The sequence below is a fragment of the Tenrec ecaudatus genome (assembly GCF_050624435.1).
Source record: "Tenrec ecaudatus isolate mTenEca1 chromosome 10 unlocalized genomic scaffold, mTenEca1.hap1 SUPER_10_unloc_1, whole genome shotgun sequence".
NCBI lineage: Eukaryota > Metazoa > Chordata > Mammalia > Afrosoricida > Tenrecidae > Tenrec > Tenrec ecaudatus.
The window spans coordinates 3,837,299-3,855,720 of record NW_027457623.1 but is presented as its reverse complement, the minus strand read 5'-3'; positions in this window follow the sequence as shown (position 1 = coordinate 3,855,720).

The following is an 18,422-nucleotide window of genomic DNA, read 5'->3' as shown; positions in this document are numbered from 1 at the left end:
ATAATCAGACACTGAGCAATAAAAGTACAAGGACTGCCAAGAGAACATGGGGACAAAGGATGGCTGGACTTCATTTGATATCTTTGGACGTGCTGTCAGGAGAGACCAGTCCCTGAAGGGACATCAAGTCCATGAAGGACATGATGCTTGGCAAAAAGTGGAGGACGGGCAATAAAACAGCTCGAACCAGTGGCTACACCAGTGGGCATAGTAACAATGGTGAGGATGGTTCGAGACCTGGCAGTGTTTTATTTTACTGCTTGTGTTTTTCTAGAACTGTCTTTCCTGGATGCACGAGGAAGGATAACTGTGCTTGTGGGAAGCAAATGCACAGTGGGCAGCGCTTTGGCCAACATAGGTACACCACCGGCACACAGTGCCCCCTTACTTGGCATCCAAAGTGACACGGTTTGTCTTTCCCCAGAGCTCTCCAGCCCTGGGGGAAGCGGCCCTGCCTTCGGCGCACCGCCAGGGGGCAGCACTGCTGCTCTCTCACTGGCTACATCTGTGAGGACCCAGAGAGCAGCTCCTTTCTGCTGCTCTCCTCTCAGACTTCTGCCAGAAGCCTTGGCTCGTCCTGGATCCTCCCTTGATTCCCACTCTGCACCTTTGGGGACGCCCAGCCCATTAACTCTCTCCCATCCTTCCTTGCTGCCTCTTGTCCAGATGCCTGAGCTGGGCTTCAAGTAGTTGTAATGTTATGCTTAGGTGAGGTGTGTTCAGCTTGTTTACTGTCTGTATACAAGAAAAGAGTGCAGCCCAAGACATCCACCCTTTTGTTCCTCTATGGAAAGCCTGTTACGTGTCATAGTCTTCTCTCTGTGCAGTGCTTTCCTCTGCTGCTGATGCTTTTACATGAAATAGGACTCGGTGTGTCACCGCTACAGGAAATTATCTCTGAAAAAATAATATGCCCAGAACTCAGAAACAGTGTCAGCTTGCATCTGGCATCATGGAAGCATCATGGGTGTGTTTCCATTCATTCGCTCCTGAGTGTCACATGTTAAACTCAGTGCATAGCATAAACAGCAGCAGGCACAAACTGAGACAAAGCACACCCTTTGCTGTGAAGCACATTCCGACTCCTGGCTGCCCCTGTGCCACAGAGTAGAACTGCCCCGCAGGGGCTCCCTAGCTGTCATCTTTACAGAGGCACATGGCCACACCTCCCTTTTGGGAAGCCACTGGGTAGGTTTGAACTTCAGGGTTGTAGTAGTTGATGTTGTAGAGCCCTGGAGTCAGTTCGGATTCATAGGGGCCTGTGCACTAGAGAGAGAAACAAAGCCCAGTCCTGCGCCATCCTCGCACTTGTTACTGTATTTGAGCCGATTCTCGCAGCCACGGTGTCAATCCACCTAAGTAAGGGTCTTCCTCTTGTTTGCTAACCCTCTGCCAAAAATGACGCCCTTCTTGCAGGACTGGTTCCACCATAGTAATATGTCCAAAGTACCTGAGACAACGTCTCCGCATCCTCTTTCAGATCTCCTGCCTTTAGTTTGTCAGCTCACTTCGATGGAGTCGATGCTGAGCCATAGCGACTCTATGAGATCAGAGCAGAACTATCTCTGTGGGTTTCCCAAAGGCTAACTCTATGGGAGTAGAACGCCTCATCCTTTTCTTCTGAGGACTGACTGGTGGTTCCCCACTGCTGACATTACAGTTGACACCCAAGGCATAAGGTACTATGCCACCAGAAGTCCCTTGCCCCTGTGCAATAACCAACACCACCTACACACAAAACCCACCCCTTCTCTGTCAGTTTGATGTATGGTGATGGCTTGAGTTGCTATGAAATTGGAAGCTACTAGGGGGAACCCGACAAAAACTACAATTTTTTCAAAACTATGCATTTAAATTTTTTATCCCCTTCATAGTACTCTCCATTACACTTCACACATTTGTCTAATCTGTGATTACATTCTTGGAAACATTTTTCAAACTCAGCAGTTTGGGTGACACCCTTGTTTTTTCTCCCCCTCTTCTGTGTTGTCAAACCACTGTCCTTCATTCATGGAAACAGAAAGAAGTCACATGGAGTGAGTTCAGGTGATTAGGATATGAGGGACAAGAGAGGCATGCTTTTTTGGGGGATGTTTTCATACTGTTATTTCTTTTCTCTTTTTTTATAATCAATTTTTGGGGCCTCATACAACTCTTATCACAATTGATACATACATCATATTTGTACATTCATTGCCCTCATCATTCTGAAAACATTTGCTCTCCACTTAATCCGCTGGCATCAGCTGATAATTATTCCCCATCCCTCATGAACCCTGAATAATTTCTAAATTATTATTTTGTCATATCTTACACTATACAATATCTCCCTTCAGCCACTTTTCTGTTGTCTGTCCCCCAGGGAGATGGTTATATGTAGATGCTTGTAATCGGTTTCCCCTTTCCATTCCTCCCTCCCTCTACCCTCCTCGTATCGCCACTCTCACCACTGGTCCTGAAGGGATCATCCGCCCTGGATTCCCTGTGTTTCCAGTTCCTATCTGTACCAGTGTACATCCTCAGGTCTAGCTAGATTTGTAAGGTAGAATGGGGATCATTTTAGTTGTGGGGGAAGAAGCATTTAGGAGCTAGAGGAAAGTTGTATGTTTCATTGTTGCTACAGTGCACCCTGACTGGCTCCTCTCCTCCCTGCTACCCTTCTGTAAGGGGATGTCCAATTATCTACAAATGAGCTTTGGGTTTTCACTCCACACTCCCCCGTATTCACAAAGATATGATTTTTTTGTTCCGATGATGTCTGATACCTGATTCTTCCGACACCTCGTGATCACACATGCTGGTGTGCTTCTTTCATGTGGGCTTTGTTGCTTCTCAGCTACATGACCACTTGTTTAACTTCAAGCTTTTAAGACCCCAGAATGTATAACTTTTGATAGTCGACCACCATCAACTTCAGTCACCACATTTGCTTATGCACCCATTTGCCTCCAGCAATTGTGTTGGGGAGGTGAGCATCACGGAATGCCACTTTAATACAACAAAGTATTTTTGCATTGAGGGAGTACTTGAATGGAGGCCCAATGTACATCTGTTACCTTAATACTAAACCTATAAATATATGCATATAGATCTATTTCCCCATCGTTATACATAAATATATTTACATATGCACATGCCTTTATTTAGACCTCTATAAATGCCCTTTGCTTCCTACCTCTTTCCTTGATTTCCTTTTACTTTCTGATTGTCCCACTCTCATGTTCAGCCTTCATTTGTGTTTCAGTAATTCCTCTAGGTTACATTACTCTTGGTCACACTCTACCAAGCCTCCTACACCCTCCTCACCATCTATTTGGATCACTTGGTGTTCCCTTGTCCCTGGGTTTGTTAACAGCACTTCCTTTTTCCCTACACCCCCCTTTCCCATCTCCCTCCCCCAGCTGTCAGTCCCATTGTTTTCTCCTCCAGATTGTTCATCCAGCCTATCTCATTTAGACAGACCTGTGGAAATCATAGCATGAACAAAAATGAGACAGAGCAAACCCAAGCAACAAAATGAAACAAAAGAACAACACCACCACCAACAAGCCAATGACAAAAAGCAAAACAAAACACAAGAAAGAAAAGCTTTTAGTTAGTTCAAGGACTGTTTGTTGGCCTTTAGGAGTGCTTTCTCATAGAGTATGATGGGTCAGCTAGCCCTGGCCTCAAAGTCTATTTTTGGTATTCCCTGGGGACTTCGTTGCTCTGTTCCCCTTCCTGTTCTGTTGTACACCCTTAGTATTTTGCCTCGGTGTGCTGGGATCAGATCGGGCGATAGAGGCATGCTGTTTTTTGTGTGTGAGCAGGTGCACTGTCATGGTGGCAAAACCAGTCCCCTGTCTACCACTAATCAGTCCTTTTTATTTTAAATAAATCATTTTATTGGGGGATCTTACAGCTCTTGTAACAATTCATACACCAATTTGTATGAAGCACATTTGTACATACATTGCTATCATCATTTCCAAACATGTTCTTTCTCCTTGAGCTCCTTTTTTCCCCTCCTCCCACCCACGTGAACCACTGATACTTTATACATACTTTTTATTTTTATATTTTACGCCTCTGCTGTATCCCTTCACCCAAACTTCTGCTGTTTGTTCCCCTGGGTGGTGGAGTGGGGCTGTATGTCCATCATTGAGATTGGTTTCCCCTTTCTTCTGCTTCTCCCCCCTACCTTCCCTCGTGGTGTTGCTACTCTCAGTATTGGTCCTGAGGGGTTTATCTGTCCTGGATTCTGTGTGTCGGAACTTCTAGTCAATAGCAGTGTGCAAGCTCTGGTCTAGCCAGACAACTCAGACCTTCTTACACAATATCTTCAGAACCTCTATATAGGAAGCTTGATTAACAGTCTGACCTAGTGCAATGACTAAACTCCAAATGCACTATCACCCTCACATCAACAAAACCAAACAAATGAGCATCTTCTTGAAGTTTGAGTTCACTTGACGAGGTGTATTTGAGTGAGGTGATGATGGCGTCTTACACTGACTTGATTTATGTTTGCATTCTGGCTTGTGAGAAGAGCACAAGGTCTTGTCACCAGCAATGACCTTGGGAAAAAAGTGTGGGTGCACTAGCTCAGAGCAAGTTGCCAGATGCCTGCCCAAACAGGAGAATGTATATTTTGAAATGTGTACCCAGTGGAGCTTTGTACCGCTTGGTTTTTTTGGGGGGGTGGGGTGGGGGTGGGTGGAAGGCCGGCTACTCCTTTGTAGGTTAGATAATCTGAGATGTGCTATTTGAAATTTCCTGGGGCCAGTTTTAGACAAAACTAGAAAAGTTAATTTTGCTGTATGGAAAAATCTGACAGTCTGGAAGTATCTAATTTTCCTCACATGCCATCATTCCCCTAGTAGCATTATTCTTAGTTAAAGCTCTCCTCTGTTCCTCCTTAGGGTTTCCCCCACTACCTGATGTTCCTTTTCTCCTACTCATCATCAAGGGACTTGTGTCCAAAGTGAGGACAGCAAATAATTAAGAGACCCTCCTGACTCTCTGTTAAGAAGGGTGCTCTGGTGCATGCGTGTGTTTATGTGTGCACATACAATCGCATTTGAATTTTGTTGGAAGAGGCTTCATAGAGACAGAGAGTGACATGGTTAGAGCTGCTGCACATGTAGAGCACTGTACTCTATGGTGTTCTAATTCAAATGCATGTAAGGTCCAAGAGAGGTAATAGAAGCAAGTGACCAGGGTCAGGGAAGGCAGCAGGAGGAACTGAGGGAGCCTGAATGCCTCACACCCTGCCAGTTTCACTGATTCTTGGATGGGAGAGTACCAACCTAGTGCTGTGAAATCTTCGCAGTTTTCAGAGGCTTGGGGGATTTAAATTTTGTATGTAAAAAATAGACATCAAAAATGCTTGTAATTTATTGATTTCGATAAACACACTGAATGCCAGTACTCAAGTCAAAAAAACCAAACTGACAGCCATCGAGTCTTTGCCAACTCATAGTGACCCTATTAGACAGGGTAGAACTGCCCCTCAGTTCAGCTCCCAGCCCTGGAAGCCCACCAGTTCCTCGTTATTATCATGAGGAATACTATTTTCACAAGAGCATTACATACCCCTAGAGACTAAACCATAAAGCCATATAGGCTTTGACCATCAATTCTGATATGCTTTTTCCTCAAACTGATGGGTCATTTGATGGAATCCTTGTATTACTTCCCTAACATAAAAATTAATCAAGCAAAGGAGATTCAGTGCTCAGTACTACAGCCCCCTATTTAGAGATTAACTCTTAAAAACCACCACCACCACCACCACCACCACCACCACCACCACCACCACCACCTCCACCTTATCTATGTTGATAAAAACTTGAGTAGGCTGTATAAATATCTCAAGTATTTAGGATAAAATGGATTCTTATTCTACTGTCACATATTTAGTTTGAGTTATGTGTTTCCATCTGAACACAAATTAAATAGACCTCATTGACATCTTTTCAAAATGCCATAAAAATTAAATGATTACCTTAAAAGATACTCAGTATAATTAGGCATCAGAAAAATGTACATCAACACCAGAGCGAGATAGTGTTTCAACCCATCAAGATGACACTAGCCAAGAATATTAAAAATACCATTGAGTGCTGGAAGAATGAACAGATTTGTGTCAGAAGAACAGTCTGAAAGGTCCTTAGAAGCAAGCACGGGGAGACTTCACATGCTTTGGGTATGTTATCAGGAGATGCCAGTCCCTGGAAAAGGCTGAAATGTTAGGTTCAAGTATAACAACAGTTTTGAAGATGGTGTAGGACTGCGCAGTGGTTCATTCTGCCTTGAGTTGGAACTGACTCAATAGCACCTAATGCTAAAAGCTAGATGCTTTTGATCCTAAATGAAAAGTGGATGGTCCAGCCTCCATACCAGCTACGTGGACAACTGCCCCTCCCCCCAGAAGAATTTACTTTAGAAGACGGCACTGAACCTGTAGCTAGGGGAGATGGACATGTCTGATCAGAGCACACAGGGGCAAATGAAGGGGGAGGAAGAGAGTGGAGCACACACTGGTCCACCAGGCTTGGAGGATGATTTTGGCACTCTGAACAGCCAATGTACAGAGTGGACCATATGGCTGATCCCACTATGAGACATGCCATCCCTTGCTGGCCCAGGGCCCTATGGGGACAATACCGGAGACTCTGTGTTGGGACTGACCCGACTGGCCCTCCAACCCGGAGGCAAATCACTAAAAGCATGCAGCAGAGCAACCATGGGAGCAGAGCGGGTAGCCCCTGAGGGAGTACAAAGGACAGACTCTGGGGCCAGAGCATGATACGCCATCAGACCTGACTGAAGGACACACCTATAGAAAAAAAAAATCAGACCTTGATCTATTTACAGGTTTTTCTTTCTTAAAAATTTTTTTTGTCTTTTAATTAATTTACTCTTTTATTGATCATTGGTTTTCTGTTGTTGTTTTTTTGTCATCACTGTGTTCTCACCCATCGCCTATCTTGCTATGGTTTGATTTTTGGTGCATATTATTATCTCAACAGATCTATCTAGATAAGATAGGCTGGAAGAATAGTCTGGAGAAGAAAACAACAGGACCAATGGTTCCCGGCGACATGGGAGAGAGAGAGGAGGGGGTAAGGAGGTGATGCTGACCAATCCAGCGACAGGGGAGCAACAAGTAATCCAAAATCCGTCGCAAGGAGGGTGTGAGAAGCCTGGTAGGTATTCAGCAAGGGCAATGTAACCAAGAGAAATTACTCAAACCCAAGTGAAAGCTGAGCATGATAGTCGGACAAGAGGAAAGTAAAAGTAAATAGAGGAAAGAACTAGGTGACAAAGGGTATTTCTAGAGGTCTGCATACTGGCATGTACATATGTAAATATATTTATACAGGAGGGTTCGTAAATAGATCAACGTGCATATATTTATAGACTTAGTATTAAGGCAGTAGATGGACATTGCCAAATACTTACTCAATGCAAGAACACGTTATATTAAATTGGCATTCCATGATGAACACCTTTCCAACATGATGGTTGAAGAAAAATGTGTGCACTAGCAAATGTGGTGAAGAAAGCTGATGGTGCCTGGCTATCAAAAGTTATAGCATCTGGGATCTTACAGGCTTGAAAATAAAGAAGCGGCCATCTAGCTCAGAAGCAACAAAGCCCACATGGAGGAAGCACACCAGCCTGTGTGACCATGAACTGTTGAAGGGATCAGATATCAAGCATCAAAGAACACAAAAATCATGTCATTGTAAATGAGGGTGAGTGCAGAGTGGAGACTCAAAGCCCATTGGTAGGTAACTGGACACCCCCTTCCTGAAGGGATGTGGGGACGAGATAAGCCAGTCAGGGTGCAGGGTAGCAACAATGAAACATGTTTCCTCTAGTTCCTAAATGCTTCCTCCCCCCACTATCATGATCCAAATTCTACTTTACAAATCTGGCTAGATAAGGGGATGTACAGAGAGATCGCCTTGGAGATTGGGTGGATGTTCCCACAGTAGCGTGGAGCCTCACAAGTGGTGGTCAGGCGTTTCCCACAGTCACTTGTAGGACCTCAGGATTTAGGCTGGGGATGCCCCCACTTTTTATAGGGGAGAACAACCTGTGGCTTAGTGTGTGGGAGAGGACCAGCGTGAATTCCCCAGCTGCTTGCCACACCAATAAGTGGGGGGTGGGAGCTCCCTCAGTTGGGCCTTCAGGTTTGCCCTAGGCAGAGGGGAGTGGCCTGGAGACAGCTATTGTCTTGTGATGGGAAAGAGAGTGAAAGGAGAGGAAAAAGAGAGAAAGAGGAAGACACAGACTGGGGCAATAATGCCAACCAGACTGACAACCACTCACCCACAGACAACTAAAATGCACAGAGTAAACAAAGGTGACAACAGTAAAAAAAAAAAAAAAGAAGAAAGAAAAGAAAAGAAAACAACTAAAAAGGAGAACCAAATCTGTGGAGGCTGTGGTAGGAAGTAGAGAAGAGCTAGATGGAGCGGAGAAAAGCAGAAAACCTGTAAGAAGAGCCCAATAAAAGGAAAAAGAGAGAAGAGAAAAGGAAGGAGGAGGAGAGAGTATTTTTTAAATGGTTAAAGAAATAACTGACCCTGTGTTATGCTGTGTGTAGCTCTGACTCGTCCTGTGTGCAGTACTGTCTTAGGGGTCAGGCTGCCCACTAGGAGGACAGGGTTGCCCTAGGCAGAGTGTAGGGCTCTGGAAACCAGCAGTGGTATGTGCAAGCAATGAGAGGGAGCAGAGAGAATCGTACAAGCTAAGAGAGAGGTGAAGAAAGCAAAGACAGAAAGAGGAAAGAAAGAAAAAGAGAATAAAGAGAAAGAAGGAAATAAATCCAACTGAGTTCACTAAGGTTGGCTGTGATGGTAAAGAGCAAGGAGAGAGAGAAGGAGGAAATAAAGTATAAAGTAGTAGCTGATCCCTGATTGCTTGGATGAGGGGCCAGAGGGGTTTAGACACTGCTCCAACATGGCAGGTCAGTGTGCCCTTTTAATGCCGGGACCCAGTGGTGCTGGGCAGAATTGCCCTAGTTGACGAGATCACCTTAGGGGCATGACGGAGGTTTCTTCAACGGTGCAGCGCACTGTAGGTGTTTGTCCCAGGTGCCTTGTGTGGTGTACAGCACTCCCACACAGGGCAGGCTGGAGTGCCTCCTGCTATTTGGGTTGATTTGCCCTAAGCGGAGGGAAGTGACCTGGAAGCCTTTAGTGGCATATGAGAGGAGAGAGTGGGAGAGAAGAGGAAAAAGAGGGGATAACGGGAAAAAAAGAGGGATAAAGAAGAAAGCGAGTAAATAAAAGCCCAACACCAACCTGAGCACGTTGAAACTGAGTGCGGTGGAAAAGTTAGAAGGGCTAGTGAATAAAGTGAGAATAAGTAGAGCAGTGGGTAAGGAGGTAATGATACTTGATCACCTGTCCTTGAGGCCAGAGGAATTCCAACTCTTCCTCAAGGTCACAGGGTCATGGACTTGTAAGGTCTCTCTCTCTGGCCTAAATTCCAACCCCAGTCCTTGGCTCCCCGCGAGAAAAATTTCATGCGGAAGCCGGGCTCGTGATCCAAGTGAATTTAATGAGAGTTAAAAGAAGCTTCAGGTTTTACAAGGCACCCATAGGATTCCTTTGACCATGGGGCCTGGCAGAGACTGCCTCAGGTCATGCAAGGATCTCTCTCCTCCCAGGAAGACGACCTGGACCACCCCTCTCCCTTCTGGTTCCTGCCTTTTCAAGGGTTCCCGGGGAGGCTGGTGAAGGACCCCAGGTCAATCCCATTGGCTGAACTGCAATCATCTGGCCCAGGTGGGCTGCTCCAGGTGCAACATCCATCGGAGCCCACGGGCAGGAAAATCCAGCTTTCCTATGCTGGCTCTCCTGGGCATGCGTTAATGGACTTTCCCATCCCTGATGTAGGGTTCCACAGATGCTGTGTGAGATTACTTCAAAAGCAAGATCGCGCCCGTGGCCAGGGGTCACTTGGGTGCTGGAGTACCTGCCTTGTGCTGCATGTAGCACTGCAGCAGGGGCTGGGAGGGGGCACTGGGGGGCTCCCTCAGCCCCGTCTAGGGCTCCAAGACCGGCAGGGCCTCCCCAGCTATGTGTAGAATCACTGAGAGGGAAGCTTGTTGTCCTATCTAGACTGCTGATGCTTCCTAGATCAGAGGATTTTCTTTTTTATCCCTCTGGCCAGCTAGAATGAAATTGTCTCCCACAGTCTCTGGGCTACAGCTCAGTGCTGTTTAAGGCTGACACTGCTACAGCGGGTCTTTGTTATGGTAAAAGCTGCCAGGCCCTGTGGCTGAGTTCTGGCATTCCTTAGCTAGGTTGCTTCTTATGCTGATTTATGTTAAGGGACTCCCCATGTGGTGCTTGGAGCTGAGCAACCAGACTTGGGTTTGAGTTTTAAACCAATCATTTATGTTTCACCCTTAAAAAAAATTCTACTTGTGATGTGCTCAGATTTGGTGGCTGTCAAGCTGACCCCCAGAGGGGGAGATGCAGCTTATCAGGGGGGTTGTTTACTAGTCGGCCAATTGGAACTAAATTTGCTCCCTGGACTCCCGACTTTCTGCCTTTTTCTCCCACACCATGATCTTCCTAAGGTAATAATATATTTTTTCTTCTACTCTAAATTATGGCTACCCACCACCAACCCCTGACCGTGAGCTCAAGGCATCCAACCGCATGGAGAGCTCAGTGTGGGGTTCCCCTCGTGTCTGAGATTCTGCCCCCTCTCAGGGCGTCCACCTGCAGGGATCCCTGCTCCAGGCTAGGGCATATCTGGCACCTGCCACTTCGTCAAAATTATAGTGCTGCTTTAAAGCATTCTTGGTTTGCTTTGTGAGTGGAAATCCCACAAAAGAAGGGGTTCAGGAGAAACCCTGTTACCCTAGTTCTAATTTCAGAACTCCACCTCCCCGTTTCCTTCACCTAATTTCCTATTTTTCTGGTCTGGCAGCAGGAGCTCCAGATAGATGGGTCCTATCTGGTTGCCATTTTCTCTGAATCCCTCCATCTATTTTTTTTACACTCTTAAAAAGTACAAAACATTTACTCTACAAGCGCAAACAGATTTTCAAAAGCAGGGAAAAACCTGAACGTTCAGTACATGGTTCAATCGTCTTTTCATCTCTGCGCCCTAACTATGCTGAGCTCCATGGAACTGCATGGAGGAGAGCTATTCTGGCGTCATCGAGCCAAGTGAGTGTTTTGAATTACCTCAAGTGAATATTTGACTGGAAAGCATAGGGTGTAAAAAAACCCTGAAATCAGATGGTGCACATCTATCACAAAGAACAGGGCCTTGTACTTAAACCTTTTTTCTGAAAATAAGCAGCCATCTAAGTGAGATGTCAACTAAGTCCGCCCAGAACAAGCAGCACAGCCAGTGTGATGCCAGGGTGATAAATAATAGAATCTCAATCTGCAGGTATGAACAAGAATCAGAGCTTAAGTTCGGAACACCCAGTTTGCAAAAGGACTCAAATGCACATGCGGGGTGAATTCCCTCTGACCACAGCCCATGGACATGAACAGATACAGTTAAGTTCAAATGTAACACCTGATCATTTGATCTCTTCAGACTAATTTTAATTTGGTTCCAGTTTTTAGTATTTTTCACTTTCTGTTCGATTGAGGTTTTTCTCTCTTTTATCATTGTTAGTTTTTCTTTTCTACTTGTTTCTTGATTTTGTTTTGTATTTTTTTTTAATACATATGAAATCCAGGAGAGGCAAATCCAGAGAGACACTAACAGAATTAACAATCTCCTAGGGACAGGCAGGGAAGATTTGGGGGAGTGAGGGGGGGGCTAACAAAAATGAATATAAAAGAAGGAAATGATGTAAACCTGATTGTGGTGAGGATTACACAAATCTTAATATGACTGAAGTATTGAATGATATATGTGAATTATATGAGAATTAAAATAAAACAAAAGCTGAGGTCAGAGATAGGGCAGCAATTTAGCCCTGAATCTCTTGGTGAAGATTGAATGTCATTTTGTGCCAAGAGCCCATTTTTCCACTCATGAAGTTTGGGGAACCGGGCATGCTCCTTCATCACTTTTCTTACCTCAATAAATGGGTACAGTTCACTCTTCTCCCTTTTCTTCTCTGTCACATACTTTGCAGCAGTCAGGGGAAAAGAACTTACAGTCCTGAAAGGGATCCATGAGTGTTAGTCCAGGTAGACTAGAGAAACAAATCCACACTCATATGTGTATAGGAAAGACCTTTATATACAAGAACAGTTGTATATTGAGAAAGCATTCCAGCCCAACCAAGATCAAGTCCATAAGTCCAATATTAGCCCATGTCTGATATCAATCTATAATGTTCTCTTCAGACTCATGAAACACCTTCAATGACCCCAAATGCAGGAAGATCACAGGTCAGTAGTTGCAAAGTCTTCTGCATCCAGTGGTGGTAGAAGCATCTCAGCTTTGGCAGGGTCTCCATGTGGCTCCTCCAGTTCCCAGGGCATGGGTTCTATCAGTGTGGTGCCATGTGTCTTGTTAGTAGGACATCTCTCAGGGAATGAGCAGAAAGATAGTCTGCTGCCTCCAAGGAGGAAAGACCAGATTTCCCAGAACCCTGACTGGAAGGCCAGGCCCACAAAGAGGCCTCATTGGCCATAACCCAATAGAGAGACTAGAGTCTACCCCTTCACTCTTAATCCTCTCAAGTCCCAAATTGACACCAGATTGTATAACTACAACAGACTACCCCTTGTCCATTTGACATTTTCACAAAATTCTTTAGCCGTATATAATTTCAAAACAATAATAGAATCATATCAGTATCTAACAGTATAATATGAAAATGCATACATTTCACTCCGTGCCACCCTCCTTTAAACATAATATTCTGTAAGTGATGAAACAAAAATATCCTATGCTTAACAATTGCAGGTAAGGTACACCCACATATTAATCCTATAATTCTATGAATATATTCCAGTATCTATGAAATCTTGTAAGCTAGCCACTTCACGCCTTTATCTGGCCCATTTTGGCTATCCAGTTTCTCTACTGCCTACTTCCATCAACCCAGTGCTCTGAGGAGACAATCATATTCTTCAATATAAAGAGTCTTCATGCCAGTTGGAACCTTGTGAAGTCCACATCCACAAGAAAGTCAAAGCAGGACAGTTCGTCTATACAGTCTGCAGCAGTATACACCAGTGCACAGGCTCAACATTCTTCTCTTCATCTGGTCGGGTTCGGGTCAAGTCAATGTGGGCTCCCTCTCTTGGCCTCACCTCAGTGTCCATTGGTCGCATTGCCTTTAGGCCTTGGCCCCATCACCAATTCTCTACAACTCTAGTCCCCTCAGAGTAGGTCATGGACTTCAAACGAGTCAACCTGCTCTCATCTTCTTCTCTACTGCCTGTAAACCAGGTCCACGAGTGTCAGTGGTCAGAATGAACCCGCTGCTCTATTGCTGCTATTCTGCCACTTTCACTCAACAAGCAGATCCAGGTGGTCACCTAGCAATCATTTCAGGCTTCTACAGGCTCCCTTGAATGTTCAGTACTAGAAAGGAATTTCTTCAGGCTTTGAGATTTTTTCCAGTTTCTGACAAAGACCACTATTCAAAATTCAAATATTACAAAAGTTCCCTTTTAATGCACATGAAGCTCTTCCTCACAGTGGGAGCAGTGCACAGAAACGGACCTTGATGCTGGGCTGCTGTGTGCGTGCTTTGGTCAGTTGGGAGCTGCTGATTCACAGATTCACTTCATGTGGATGAAGATGCTTGTTTGCTTCCCCGTGAGTTTATCGCGCTTCAACAGAGAAGAACCCTGTTCTTGGGTTTTGCCTCTGCCTTGCTCCTAGCACCGCTGGAATAGAAAGATTACAAATGATTTTTTTGTTGTTGTTTTAAAAAACAGAAAAGAAATGCCGTGTACCTGTTAGGTAAGTAGAGGCAGAACTGAGGGTGGTCGCTGTGCATGCCAAACCTCCTCCCCATCACAGACAGTTGAAAGCTGCTTCAGGCTGGAAAGATGCACACATTTAGGTCCTTGTGACAGGAAGCAGGTCAACCTGGGCGGGCCCCCATCTAGACCAGGTGGGCTTAATTCAGTCAATGGGGTCAAACAGTACCGTCAGCCATGCCTACTAACAGGGTATGGGTGGGGGCCTCAAACCAGCTGTCCTGCAACCCAGCGCGCCTGGGCTGTCCAGTCCGCCCCCACCCCCCACGAGCATATTTGCCTCTTCTATCCTTTATAAAGTCACTTGGATCACAAACTAGGTTTCTGCGTCAATTGGTTCTTGTGTGAAGCCAAGGACAGAGGTACATTTCTCCCAGAGAGAGCCCTCACATAACCAAATCAGATTATAGCCTTCAGTGTTAGGGTTCCAACGAATTTTGGGGGAATATCTCAAGTGGTAGTGGTAAGGACACAACTCAATCCATATTATCTCTTTATTTTGCTCAGCCAGATGCTTGCCCTTTGAGCCTGAATTGTTGCAAGGCTTATTACCCCATCAAGTGTTCCCAGAGCAAGCCCTAAATGGGCAGTAGTCACACACAAGGAAGATTTACAGGGGACACTGTTAAGAATGATTAATGCTTAAGTGTTCCTTGTCTCCCCAAATGTACCATCTGGCAGAAAATTTGTTAGATCACTCTCCTGGGAGAGATATACCTCAGCTCTTGAATAACTCTCCTGGTCATAGAAGTCAAATTCCAAGCTTTTCATCCAACATTCATAAAGCTAAATAAATGTTACATAAACCTAAGTTCTCTACCTTGGATAAGACAAAGTAAAACCATGACTTGAGAAGGTTTTCATTGAGGACAGAGACAACTTCAGATATTCTAAGCCTATGAAATTGGTCATGATTCAGGCAACTTGCCAAGGAAGCACGTAATACCAAGGTGGGAGGTGGAATGAATAAGAACTTGCACTAAGATTCCATTCCATCAGGTGCAGCTGGTGACTTTGGAGGCCCAGAGCAGGCAGTGGGAGAGAGAAGACCAGAGCAGGGGAGGGATGTGATGAGCTGGAGGGTAGAGGGAGGGATTATGTGTTGTCCTGCTGTCACCTCCCACCCCACTGTGACCCTTTAGTGATGTGGGCCCAGGTTTGTGATGCAAGTGGGTTTGAAGCCAGAGGGGACTCAGAGTGCTCAGTTGCCTGAGTGCAACTGCTGTATCCAGAAGATGGAGGAGATTCTCTTTCTGCTGGAACTGAAAAGTGCTTCCTGGCTGACCTACCAATACCCCACCTGGTTCACTGTTTTGACCTTGGGCATCCTGTATGGAGTGGGTTGCTTCTTCCTGGTCCTCCCCTTCCTTCCAAATACTCCACCTGTGCGACCACCCAGGAAAAGGATAAAGGTAAGAAATTCTCAACCCAGCCATAGGAGAGATTGATTTTACCTTGTTTTATAAATTTTTCCTTTCGTAATTAATTTCCTGATAGGGGAAATCTCAAGAAAGAAGAGACCATCAGCCCTGGCTTTGGAATGTTGATGAGGGCTGGTGCGTCCTTACTCACTGTTAGGACTTTTTTCACTGCATTGGTATCATTTTATCCTTGCCGGCTTATGTTGATTTTCATTATTTCTGTTGGCTTTCCCTGTTTGTGAAGCACAGGAGGCGTGGATGCATCATGATCATGGACACAAGGGTTGACAGAGTTGCAGGTGGAGAGATCTCATGGCAGAGGGAGGGATTGTGAGATCAGCAGTGTGGAGAACTTCCCCATCGGGAAGCTAGGGAGTGAAGGGGGATTGATTTCAAGACGAAAAAATGAAGGAGGCCAGAGGGGACAGAGAGCTTTAGACCTGACTGTGATTACACAACTCCTTTTGAAGGCAATTTAACCATGGAGGGGGGGCGGGGTGTTGTTCTAAAATGGATATGGTAATCATTGATTGTACCATTGCCCTTGATCTGATTGAACGACTGAACTATTGACTCGTATGATATGTAAATCATTTGCCTGTAAGATGAGCATTCAAAAATATTTCTCTTTGAAGATCTCAGACCTCCCATCTCTAGTTGTTATAGAGGGCAATAGGTAAAAATCCCCAATATAGTGACGCAGTGGCTAAGGACTAGATGACTAGACATTTCAAAGGGCAGCTCTCATTACTGGTCCTCAGTCTCTTTCCTTGAGCTCCAGTCTCTGGGCCAAGGCTCCTTTTCTGTCTGGGCTAATTGAGAAAGCATGGCTGACCCCGGGGAGGAAGTGGTCAAGGGCTGGCCCAGAGCTTCAGCCTCCATAATCAAAATCTTGCCCACCAGAACACTGAGTGCTGAGAGTGTGTGCTCTCCGTGAGCAGAGGAAGGCTGACGGAAGAAATGCACTCTAGGTCTCACACAGAAGCTGGTTTCTGGGCTTTAGTCATTCCATGGAGATTGTCATTCTTCTAATCACCAGTAAATGCCTGCAGTTTGTCACAAAGAACAGACGCAGGATTGGATTCCAGCCTGACTTCCTCTCTTGTGCCCCAGCCTCAGGTGGAGACAAGGAGAAGCAGCAGGTCAAGGGACAAAGGTGACGCTCTGAAAGGTAAGGTTCTGCCCATTCAACCAAGCTCTGTAAGCTCTCCTGTCCCCTCCTCTGCAGGATGCCAGTGGCAACAGCCCGTCTCTCTCAGGTAATAATCCTGAACAAAAGGATACTGTGGATGGAAACAGAACCCAGATATTTCCCAGATGTACAGGAGGGGCCTAGGATGGGATGAAGGCTGGCCAAGGTAGGACCCAGTAGGGAGCAGTGGGGGTGTCAGGAGCAGATTCTGGTGGATTTGGAGGTGGAACATTGAGGGGTAACTGCGATAAGCTGTGTAACTTTGCCAAGGTTCAGATTGCTCACTGAGACCCCACAGACAATATTGGAAACCGATGCTCCTTGAAATGCCAAAGCACCTCCTGCCCGTGGGAGTAAGCTATCATTTGACCTTGAGCTCTGGAGAGTCCAACGTCCTAAGTGCACAGCCCGTGTGACATTCCTTTCGGTCCTCTGGGAGGGCTGCACCATAACGGTTCTCTTGATTTCCAGTTTTCCGAAGCTTCCTGCAAGAACTATATGGCGCTCAGAACCTGCGTTTGTGTCTTAGGCAGAAGTAAGTAACCTTCCTGCTTCAACGCGGGGTGCATCTTCCAACCAGGGTGCCTGTGTGGCCTCGGGCTGCAGAGCAGCTGGGATGCGCTGGTTTGGGGGACACTTTCAGGGATGGGCAGAGAATGACAGGAGTCCCAGGCAGTGCGGTGGGGCAGGAAGAGCAGGCCATCAAGGCTTGGGGAGGGGCTGAGCTTGCACCGACCCTTGCTAGCCTGCTAGGTCTCTTGCCCCTTCAGTCCTGGCAGTAATCTGGTCCTTCTGTCTCCTGCAGCCACTTGGGAAACCCACTTGACACTGGCAGCTTTGGTCAACAGAAAGCTCAAGCCCTCTCTGGTAGCTGGCGAAATAGAGGTACGGCTGAAGTCCACGTCGGTACGCGCGCCCCACACGGTTCTGCGGCTCATCCATTCCGGACACCTAGGTCTCAGAACTCCACCCTTCCACGGGCCCAGATGTGCATCTCAACTTCTCATGTCTTACCCGCCTTGAGTCAATCACCAGACTGCGCACATTCCCGTGAACCTGACAGTCTTTCACCCACACCACTGGCTCTTCCCTCACCCAGTGCCAAACCCCCGGATTCAAAGGCCTACCTGCAGCCTCCAAGCACTCTCTGGGACTCACCAGCCCCGCACCCCACAGGGACTCCTTCTCAGAATGACTTGTTGGCAAGGCCCAGGCAGAGCCCATCTCCACACAACCGCTGCTCCACACCTGCCATGGCAGCCATCACAAGTCAGGATCCCACAGGCCTCCCTACTGCCTCCCCACCCCAGTGTTGGGCAGCTGCCAAGAACTTACAGCTTCCCTCCTTGGAATACTTTGGGTCTCTGAAAGAGCACTCTACCTGGCACCCCCAAGAAGACACCTTTCGGGAAGGACCCACAAAGAGGCAGGGGGAAGTAGGGAGGCCCACCTTGCTCAACCCCAATGTCCACAAGCTGCTGGAAATAGAAATCACAAAGGCAGAGAAATGGAATATTTGGGAAGAAAAAGGAAAGGGTGTATCAGAATACCATCTGCAGGCCTTAAATATGTTGAAGGCACTCGATGGGGAGCAGATCACTGCACCTCCCCAGCCCTTCTGGAATGCCAGCATCAAAGCAGAGCAGATACCCAGCCCTCAGAAGCATTTTCCACAAAAATTCAGTGAGTTTTTCTGGGGTCTACCTTTTCTGCACAGGGAGTCTCTGGCAGCTGCTCTCAGGGTCTCTGGATCCACCCTAGAGTTTCCCACTGTCTTATTTAATGAAATTCCTAATGCCTTACCCGCTCAAATGCATGCTAAAGAGTACCCACTCTTGTTGCAACGTCACTCCTTGCCCTACACTGAAGGCCGATTCCAACTTTTAC